Source organism: Lepidochelys kempii, chromosome 22 (assembly GCF_965140285.1).
Source record: "Lepidochelys kempii isolate rLepKem1 chromosome 22, rLepKem1.hap1, whole genome shotgun sequence".
NCBI lineage: Eukaryota > Metazoa > Chordata > Testudines > Cheloniidae > Lepidochelys > Lepidochelys kempii.
In genome coordinates this window covers 14,971,523-14,983,058 of record NC_136401.1, presented here as the reverse complement: position 1 = coordinate 14,983,058, position 11,536 = coordinate 14,971,523, and positions in this window count along the sequence as shown.

The window sequence follows — 11,536 nt, the reverse complement described above, 5'->3', positions numbered from 1 at the left end:
ACTAATGACCCAATGTGAAAAATGCCCAGGCACTACTTATGCAAGTCTCAAAATACCAACACATACTTGTGGAAGGAAAATTTGTCCAGCTGTGAGTATGCCAACCAGCCCTCAAGTGTCCTGTGGTTCTGTCATTCCAAGATGTATCATTTTTTCTCTTCAATGATATACAGAACATCATGGCATTCACCAAGGATAACTAGTGCAGTAGCAAAGTGCCCGTCCTTTCTGTGGACCTCCAAATGACCCTGTATGTAGAGGTACAGAAAGCATTCCACATTCTTTTGCCCCATCTCTAGTTACCTGATAAGAAATGAAGTTGACATAACAATATAAACAGTAGTACTAACAAAGTCAAGATAGCCAGTGGGTGTGGGACAGGACATGGTACCAAGGGAGAGGGGTCATATATTTATCTCAGGGTTCTCCTGAGCCAGTTCCAGCAGCTGGACGCAGAGCACACAAAGAACTATTCAGGACAGTACCTGACCTGAAATAAAGCAGATGCATTTTGGAGTTTGCAAGATCCCCAGCACATAAGGATGCAGACACCTGCTCTGCAGCTAGCACCCCTCTTCTTGGCAGCATCAGGAAACCCTCTGTGGCCTTGGTGCCATTGCTATTAATTTTTGTATGGAGGCCAGTATAGAGGATGATGTACTCAGTACTTGCAAATTCAGTGAAGATGAAGAACTGACGTGAGAATCAGAGGCAGCCCCAATCTTTAAGTCCTTCTGCTAATCTTTTTCAGGGTAATTACTGAGCAGAGTAGAAAAGCATGAGGCAACGAAGGTTGGCTATCAACCGCCAGATCAACCTGGAGCTTTACGCCTCCTACGTGTACCTCAGCATGTCTTTCTATTTTGACCGGGATGATGTGGCTCTAAAGAACTTTGCCAAGTATTTCCTGCACCAGTCCCACGAGGAGAGGGAGCATGCTGAAAAACTCATGAAGCTGCAGAACCAGAGGGGCGGTCGCATCTTTTTGCTAGCTTTACTCCAACCTGAAAAGGTTGAGGTTCAAAGGCTGGATACAGCAATCACGTTTCAGAGACAGCAACCCAGGATGGAACAGTTTAGATGCCCTAGTGAGAGATGATCTAGTGAACCAAGAAAAAGATCTAGGCTTGATTTGGACAAAATGGATTTGTCTCTGGAAACCACAAAGGAAAGTTAAAATGCTTCAATCACAGCAAAATCCATCACAGATTTGAAATGAAACTTAGACCTGTCCAAAGACCATAGAAGGGTGGTATTTTAGGCATGAATACAATCACAGCACCTGGTTTTATGGACTGGAGAGTCTTTGGATAGGGAACAGATATGATTTGACAAGAGCAATGGAGGTCCAGGCACATGGGTTGGTGTTAGAGAGCGTACCAGCTGTCTGCTTAGTTTCAAATCTATACTCTTGGATGGAAAGCAAGGGGTGTGTTAGAGGTTTGTGAGATCCATGTTTTGAGCTGGTTCCAGCAGGCAGAGCTACAGAGCAGGAACAATCCTCCAGAGTGGTGCAGTCTCAGCCGAGCCTCCCTTGCCTCTGACTTTGTCTGATTTCTGGCACTAGGACGACAGCAAAGGAGACCAAATTTCAGAACAAACAACAAAAATGAAGTGTGGCAGAAGTGGATTAAGAACAGCGACATGACCAACGTCGACACAATGAAACTCAGGAGCACGGCAGGAAACAGCACAGGGGTTCCTGGGAAGACACTTGCTGGCCTTTGACGGAGGCAGGCAGAAAAGGCTACATCTGAAAGACAACAGGGCTGAGCCGCAGTGGATGTAAACCAGCACTGTTCCATTGACTTCACTGCAGCTCCATTGAGTCACAGCAGCTGGGGATCTGGCCCTTTAAATTTTAAACTCCATTCCAGCACTTGGGGCTTGATCCTGCCGATAGGTATAGAGCATTGCACATATACCATGTGGCAAGCAGAGCTGAGAGCAGGAGAATCCAGCCTAGCATTAACGAGAGTCCTGCCAAGTAGCAGAAGAAAATCCTAAGAGAAGAACATACAAGGCTACTGCTCCACCCTCCTTCAAATTCCTCCTTAGATCATCACCATCTGTTGTGATGCCTACAACACTCTTGACAGGTTAGGCAGCTGGTATGCTGTGACTGCTGCTTGCTGTGGTGATCTTAACTGTTTTGTTGTCTCCTTGTCCTCTCTTCTATCTGCTGTGACTTGGATTGTAAACTCCTTGGGGCAAGGACCATCGTATTGTTATGTGTATGTACCACGCCTAGCACAATATGGCCCAGACTGGCCAACCTTATCTCACTGTTTCCTTGCACTCCCCTGTCTGTCTCCATCCATCGTCTCTTGTCTTACACTTACATTGTAAGGTCTTTGGGGTAGGGACCAGCTATTTGTTCTTTTTCTGTGCAGCACCTAGCATAATGGGATCCTAGTCTATGGCTGGGGCACTGGGCTGCTACTAAAATACAAACAGTAAATAATAATAATAATAAATAATAATTTGGGCCTCCAGTTGCTACCCCATACAACTAATAATACTAACCACCACCAAGCGTGGTGAATATCACAGTTAAGCCTATGTCTTCACCCATTCCACATCTCTTTTTTCACCATTCTCTGCACAGTAGCAAGGAGTGGGGTGGGCATACAGGGGGCTTGAGACACACCACCACTCCATACGGAAGGCTACTTTTAGTACTTAATGGTCCCTGCATCCATCCCTACACTCCACACACATTCTTCCTCACCTTGACGTGCAACTTGTGAGGCCAGAACATAGGACAAAAAGAACAAGGTCTCTCATCAGACTTTTGGCATTTCCTCTCCTAGTCATGTCTGCAAATACCAGTCGAACAGCTACTTCTGTGGTACTTTGGAACTTCCAGTTGGTCACTGGAAATTGAGTTCATTTATATGGCAGGGGTTCTTGTCTCGGAAGCAGTATGCCTGCTAATGGCAATGAACAAATAATTTTGGTAATGACATTTTCAATTTTCAAGATGTTGAAATGAAGCACAAAGAGCAAACAGGCTATGAGAAATGTTGGGGGGCGGGAAACGGAGGTGTACTCCAACTCACAATGTAGCCCTAACTGTATTGCAGGATCTTTGACCACTAATCAGAGCCTTAGGTTCTTAAATGGTAGGGAGAAACTGTGTTTCTAATTCACAAGCTTATGCCAAATTCTGTGGCCCTTACACAGTTTTTATTCAGTCCTTACTCGGACTTCAAAGGGATTAAGGTCTGCAGCGTTTGGGCCAGTTTGAAACACTAAATGTAGAGATCATGTTTATTTCTATGCAACAGAGTTCATGGCATATCATGCTTGCACATTTATGTACAGTTATGATACTTAAAGTGTGTACACATGGGAATGAGAAAGGAAATGGGAACTATAAACGTGTACATTTACTCAGAATTTCTGGATACAAAATAAGCCACCAACGTAAAGTGTGTGAGGTTTACACTGGAACCTTATCACCTCAGCAGCTGTATGTACATAACCCATGTTGAAGTCAATTAAAGGAATGATCAAAGCCACAGAATCCTCAGATTAAAGCTTTGCCTTATTACTAGAACTGCAAGGAACTTGTTAACTGTGAAGATGTTTGTGTGAATATTTTCTTCAGCTCTGCCCTGCCTGGGGCTTGTGAACCCTGAGTTGGGGGCTGTGCTTTCAGTGAACCCCCAAATTCAAAGGGCCAGATCCTTAGCTTTTGTAAATGGACATAGTCAAAAGAGACACTGATTTACACCAATTGAAGATCTGGCCTAACGAGAAAATCTGGCAAAAACAAAAAAGTTTCCTCTACTTTCACATCAACGTCATGCAGAATTGAACTGCACATGGCTCACATGTGAAACCAAAATGTATCAAGAAGTTTCCACACTCAGAGGAAGACATTTTAAATCTTTGGTTTCATACTGGCTTCAATTTAAATGCACATTTTAAAACATTTAACCAAGTACCAATACAGTACAATTCATTTTAAATTCAAATGACATTTAGTAAATTATCTAGGAAAAGTTTTCAGTACCTATTAAATCCATATTTAGGGCCTGATTCAGCTCCCGTTGAAGTTAACAGCAAAATTCCCCATGGCTTCAGCAGGAGCAGAATTACACCCTCCAATGTGGCAATGTGATGCGTGGCAAATATTTACCTCTGTATCTAACTTTGCCTCTACGATTATTCTCACCTGGTGGAACTCCAGTCAACTCAGTTGCCAAGGGAGATCTAAGAGAAACAAAACATACCCATTGGTTATTGCTTTCCTCTTCTAAGCCAAAAATACAAGAAAATCACTTGGACAGAAAAGAACCTGAACCAAACAGCCCTATGCTTTCCTGGATTTAGAATTAGTGACTGGGACCAACTGTATTAAATCTAAAACTAAATCTATTTCATATACACCCATAATCATGGTGTCTGGGCCCCTATCTATACAACGGGCTGAACAAAATCCTTGAACCTGGCTTTGGATACAAACTCAAGGGCCCAGGCCCATCTCTTCTTTTAAACTTCTGCATCCATTTCTCAGAAGCTGCAATTTCATTTACATCCATATACATAACATCTTAGATTTGTTGCTTCACAATATGAGCTTTCCAAAGCAGCACAATCTGCAAAGCAGTCAGGACGTGCATGATATTTCAGTACATACATAGCACATCCTTCCTCCCGCTGACTTGCCATCAACGTTACAATGTCTAGACAAAGCATAGGATTTATTGTGGCATCTGGGACTGGCACCACAGACCTGGCCCTGAAGTGAATGATGATGGGAGGCTGCAGATCAGCAACTGGGCTGCCTTGTCTTCATAGCTTCTATTTCCTTTGAGAGCAAATTTTGGCCGAGCAGGATTGATTAAAATGAGACAATCCTCTGAGATTTCTCATCAGCTCTGGAGCAGAGAAGCCCATTAATATGGTGATACAGTGTAAAAAGGTGGGGCCCCAAATGTTATTCTGGCATAGATGTTATTCTGGCATAGGTCAGAATCTGAAATCCAGAGCGACTCCATTAACTTCAAGGGAGTTACTTTGGATTTACACTGGTAGAACGGTGATCAGAATCTGACCTGCAGCCTTTAAGGAGAGCTGTAGCGTGGGGTGCAGATGGTTTGCATTCTAATTCGGAGAGCACGCTAGAGGGGCCGAATGACTTTTCAAACCTTTGATTACTGACCCATGTGTTCATTTCAGGAGACAAAAAAGTACAAAACCTCAGCATGGAATAACTCTTGTGATTTCTTTTATTTTTCCTCCCTGGACAATTTTATCATTTTGGCATTTGGCCAACACGTCTGTCCTTGTTAACTTGTGCTGGCTGTGAAACACCTGCATCCCATGGTCACTGGGTGGATAAAATCTTCCATTTGTACATGGAGTAGTTACCTCTTACTCTTTTGTTTTGTTTTAGTCTGTGAAAAGGAGAGTCTTGCAAGAAAAAGTGTCGTCACCTAAATGACAGAGACACCATTTAACATAACTGGAACTATTTGACTGGAACCAGGTCGAGATAATAGGCAAGATCCTCAGCTGGTGGAAATCAGCATCATCCATGGGAGTCAATGGGGCCACATCCTCAGCTATTGTAAACGGATGCAACTCCAAGTGATATGCGCCAATTTTTGCCAACTGAGGATCTGGCTCATTCGATGTGACCAGCACTAGCTGCATCCATATGGTGTCCTCTCATCTGTTTTTTCATGTATTTCTTTTACGATGAATTTAACTAACAGGAATTATGAAGAAACTTTCCCTTTGGGCATGTTACAATTATAGCTCCGGGTTGCAGGGTTCTTACATTTTCCTCTGACGGATCAGGTACTGATCACTGGCGAGACAGGATACTTGAGTATAGAAACCCCTCTGCTGATCCAGTATGGAAATCCCTAGGCTCCTAGGTTTGTGATGTCCACGAAATATCTTGACTTTTCAGCCCTTGAGAGGAAAGCCTTCTCTGTGGTCCAGATGAGATGAGATACGGCACTGGCAGCTGCAGTGCAAGCGTCTCTCAAACTACCTAGCCAGTACGGCTCAATCCTGACCTAATGGAACCTCTCCTAAGGCCCACCCAATTATAGTGCCATTGGGTTTAATGCACCTCTGTGTACAGGGCCTATGCTCCTCTTGAATCCCATGTATGCTCTCTGCACAGGGGTAGTTTCCACCCACTGAGAATTTTGCTACTGACTTCTATAAGAGCAGAATCAGCCTGGAGGCAAGATGGTAATTCAATGCCCATGGCTCATTCGGTTTCTCAGCCTCTCTGCCCAGACTGCCACAGCTAGGGCACCAATAGGCAAGGTGGTGGTAGTGGTGAGGGGTTGTGTTTTAATCAAACCTTTTTCTTTAGCTGTGAGACAGATGAGACGCTTGCCCCAGCAGCCAATGTTACTTCTGCATGAAGTGGAATGTAGCAAAATTGTTTAAAAATAGACTGTTTCCACTAGAGACTCTGCCACACATTCACTCTGCTGTCCCGAAGCTTGAAAATGGAAACCTGCTGCTGAACACAGGTCTGACTATTTGCATTTTTAATCATTTAAGAGTTTAATTAGTATCATGGCCTTAATCAGGAGCTGCAAATACAGCTGAAGTCATCAGAGCTTAATTAGTCTGAAAAAAGTTTGGTGCAGTCTGAAAACATCTCCACTGACATGAAGATAAGAAGCCTCTAGGGTTTCTAGAGAGAAGACAAAGACTTTGATACAGTGGAGAAAGATTGCAGGAGTGTTGTTTTCTAGTTTTGAGAAAGACCAGCAGTGGAGAAATATTAACTGACTGATTTTCTTTAAGGTCGACATCGGATCAAACAGGAAGTGTGATCTAAGGGTTAAAGCAGGCGACTTGGAATCAGGAGACATGAGTACTAGCCCGAACGTTGCCACAGATTCTCTGTGCGACCCTGGACAAGTCACTTCAGCTTCTTTACTGTCCACTGGATGTCCAACATGAGACATCTAGGAACTGATTATCGGAAGTGCTGAGACCTCTAGCTCCAACTGAAGTCAATCAGAAAAGCAGGGGTAAGAACCACTGAAAAATTAATTTCTCAAATTGGGTATCCAAAATTAGTAGACACTAAAAAATGTTGGATTTAACCTCTGTGTTTCAATTACCACATCCGTAAAATGGGATTAACCTACCTCACAAGGGCGTTATGAGGCTTAATCTTTATGAAGTGCTTTGAGACCCTCAGATGAAGATTGGAATCACCCTAGAACCAAACTTGAACTAAACTTTTTTGAGGTTCTAAAATGTTTTCATAGTTCTCTACCCCTCTCAACAGTTTAACATAAATTTGTCCTGGATCTGCCCCAAACTGGATGACTTTGCTTCCTAAGGGTCCATGTGAACCTTGACTTGAAATTTCAATCTCCCTGGATTCGCACACCTTGAATATCTCTTTGAAAGAACTGAAACTCTCAAAGCAAAACTCAGTCAAAACCAGTTAGCTTCCCCTGGTTCCTCTATTACAGCGGTTCTCAACAAGGGGTCTGGTGCCCCTTGGAGGGCTGTGTGCAGGTTTCAGGGGGTCTGCCACGCAAGGTCAGCATTAGATTTGCTGGGGCCCAGGGCAGAAAGCTGAAGCCCCAACACATGGGGCTGAAGCCTGGGGCCCTAAGCCCTGCCATCCGGGGCTGAAGCCGAAGCCTGAGCAACTTAGCTTTGAGGGGCCCCCTGTGGCATGGGGCCCCAGGCAATTTCCCAGCTTGCTACTCCCTAATGCTGGCCTTGGCTTTTATATGCAGAAAACCAGTTGTTGTGGCACAGCTGGGCCGCGGAGTTTTTAGAGCATTTTGGGGGGGCCTCAGAAAGAAAAGGGTTGAGAATCCCAGATCTATTTACTCTTCCATGTTTCTTTGAATAGGGGACCAGATCTGTGCTTAATTTGTAACAAAAAAGGTGCTGGGGCTCAAGCAATATTGTTACATTCATAACTGACATGGCAAGCCCAGAGGTGCTGGGGCTGTGAACTGCCAAGCCCAGAGGTGCTCAGCCCTGGTGAGCCCTGGCACAAATTAAGCCCTGGGACAGATTCACGCCCAAGATTTATGCAATTGAGAGAAGCTTTTGATGAATTGGGGGCTCCATTTCCAGGCTGTGCTTGCATGTCCACTGTAAAGGAATCATATCACTGCCAGGAAGGGCACCAAGTATCCTAATCTTGTCACCGGTCTGCACATGAACACCTCCCAACGAAGTCAATGGTAGTTCAATGCAAAGAGGGCTTTGTAACATGCTAGCTTTGTGTGCATGAGCGAGCAAAGTCCCAATCTAACAGCTAGGCCACAGAGAGACTATGAAACTTGTCCCTGCTATTGGCTAAAGTTGGCCTTCTCCAGCTCAAGTAGAAGAATCCTACTTTTATGCGGCCAAAGGACAATGGGTCTTCTAATCCTGCTTCCCTTGCAGAATGTGGAATACAGTGATAGTTGTCCCTGCTGTTTGCACCACATCGATGTATTGCAACTCGCAGATTTGGGCTGATGGACTGACCGCCCTGGAAACCAGCCCTAGGTTTACTCAAAGAACTGATGGATAGTGGGCTGGTGTTGTGGGTGAATGATATGAGGCTGGATGGCGTGGTTGGTTTCACTTTCACAATATTAGGCCTCCACTCCGAGGGTCAAAGGAAAACTTCCTGGGAAAACTCTGAAGGAGTTAGAATACTGTTAGTTCTTGTCATACGCGCTGTGTTTCAGTCTATTTCTTTACGGAAAGTATTTTAAGAGAGGTCCCCCATGTAGCAGCCTAGTGCTGTCCTTACAATGGCAGGAAAAGCTGAGAATAGATTCCAGACAACTGGTGAGCTGCATGCATCACTCCTGCTCTGTTTTAGCAGCCACAAGTGGCAACCCTTCTTGGGATACATGAGCTGACAAGTGGTTTCAACTGAAAGTGATCTCTACATGTCTGACTAGTCAAAGGTTTCAGTGAACAGGAACACAAATAGCTATAAATCCATGTCACAATACCTGCTTGGATTACAAAGTAGTTGAGGCTGTGATTTTCAAAAGAACCTACAGCGGTATGATGCCCAGATCCTATTAAAATGCAATGGGAGTTGAGCACCTAATTTGTTTAACATACCCAGAGTGGAAACCAGTCGAGCTGAGCTACTGACCCACTGGAAGATGTTAAGTTACTAAACTGTAATATTCCCTCTTGTTCATGTGTTTTTGGGGAAAGGCCTATCTACTTCTGTATGATTGTACAGTGTCTTGCACAACAGGGCCCTGTTCTTGGTTGGTCCCTAAGCACAACCGTATTAAATGTAATAAATAATAATAATTGAACACAAAGGGCCAAATTCACCCCAATGTTACAATTGACTTTAGTGAAATTACACCAGGGATTGAATTTGGCCCCACATCAATCAAATGGACCTGCACATACATTTCTTTGGATGTAGGTAACAGGTCAGATACATATTGGGCCTGATTCTCTTATCACTTACACTGGTGCATACCAGGAGTAATTTCATTGAAATTAACGGACTTTGGTGTAAGTATGGGCAGAATCATGTAATTCCACCAGTGATTTATTTGTAGTACCAGCAATCAGAAAAATTCTCCCCACTGCCAGACCTGTTTCTTGCTTCCAAGTGTTAAATAATATCTCCATCAGGCAATGTATTCTCCACCCCCCACCTTTTTTTGGTGGGGAAGAGAAAAGGGGGCTGCATTTTCAGTCAATAAATATATTACAACACACTATTTATCTCTCCCTGCAGCTTCGGGACCTTTGTGTAACCTGCCATCTCACTGATCCCTCAGGAATTTCGCAATGAAATTAGTGAAACCTACTGCAAGGTGAGAGAAAGCAGAGATATAGTAGAATTCCATTTAGTGGAAAGTGAGGAATTCAATCAGTTATGTAGATAGGAACACAGGAACAGCCTGACTGGATCAAATTGACAGTCCAGTCTGTCTCTAACAGCACAGGATCAGTTGCTTCAGAGGAAGGAGCAAGAAACCCCATAGTGGAAAATTATGGGTTAATTTTCCCATTAGAAAAAAGTTTCTTCCTAACCCCAAGTTGTTATTGTTTGGCTTATGCCCTGAAGCATGAAACTGGACATCCCACATAATTATAGAGATCCAATCCTCCTTTGATTCCTGCTAAACTCTTGGTCGCAATAGCATCTCACAGCAATGAGTTCCACAGGTTAATTATGTATTGCGTGAAAAGGTATTTTCTTTCTTAAATGTGCTCTCTTTTAAAACCTGCCACATTGCCTTTGTACTTCCTAAGCTTGTGCCCATCATTTATTTTTTTCAGGGTGAGAAGGTGGTCAGTTGGCGAGAAGAAGACAGATGACAAATGAGTTAACACACAGCAATGGAATGCAAGTGAGTCTCTGCTATTTTTAATTAAGGAGTGATGACAGCTGACTAAATTCCCTGACTCTGCAGTTTAAAGGCTCCCTGACATAGACATTATTGGACATGGTCCTAAGACAAGGCCAATATATACTGGTCCCGGCGGTGCTTCTATTATCATACCCGCCGTCTCAACAGATGCAGGACTAACACAATCTATGCCTATTATCAGCATGAAAATAGTGAGATAAAAGTGTGAATGCTTATGAGCTGAACAAGGCAGCAGGTGAGAAGAGGACAATGAAGGTGATCTCCAGAGAGGACTCAAAATGCCTAAGTTTGGTTTCCAATAAATGTTCAGCTTATCTCCATTCACAACTGTTTTTTTAATTGCCCTTTGCATTTTCACTTGATTTATCCAAAAAAACCCCCCACCACTAACACCTCATAATTACCTCAGGATAGTGCCTAGAGGTCATGAGTCTGATCAGGACCCCATTGTGCTAGGTGCTGTATGTACATATAATAACAACAGCCCCTGCCTTAAGTACAAGGCAGACAAAAGAGGTGTGAGGAGTTGAAGTGACTTGTCTAAAATCACACAGGTTAGTGGTCGTGCTGGGATTAGAACTTTTTTCTCCTTATTTCCAGACCAGTGACCTAGGAACCAGACCCTGCTGGCTCCCCATATTTTATACTTGTAGTACAGGAAACTGAAGATTTCACCTATCCAGCAATAAAGGAGTATCCTTACTATGGGAACTCAATGTTATTCAGTGGCATTCACCTGGCAGATAAGGTATCTTTCATTTTAGGATCTCAACACAATTTACTAACATTAAACTCTAAGACTAAGAATTAAGCACCACCCATGGTGCAGGCTGATGTGGACTGTGTGAGCTGCAGGATAGATCCAGACGGAATCTAGAGAAAATGAGGCAGGGAAAGGTGAAGTGATTTGCCCACGTTCCCACAGCAAGTCCTTGGCAGAGCTGCTCATACAAACCTGGGTTTCCAGCTCTAACCACAAGAGCTGGCTGTCTCCCTTAGAATGTAATATTGTACCACAAAAATCAAATCATACTGGAGGTGACAGTTTTGCACAGTTTCATCTGCTTTGGAAATGCATCCAAAGTAAGATACTGAAAACCCCAAAAGACAAAAACCCACCTTCAATTTTAGCCCAAAATGCCCACATGGAGGGATTTCAAAATGAA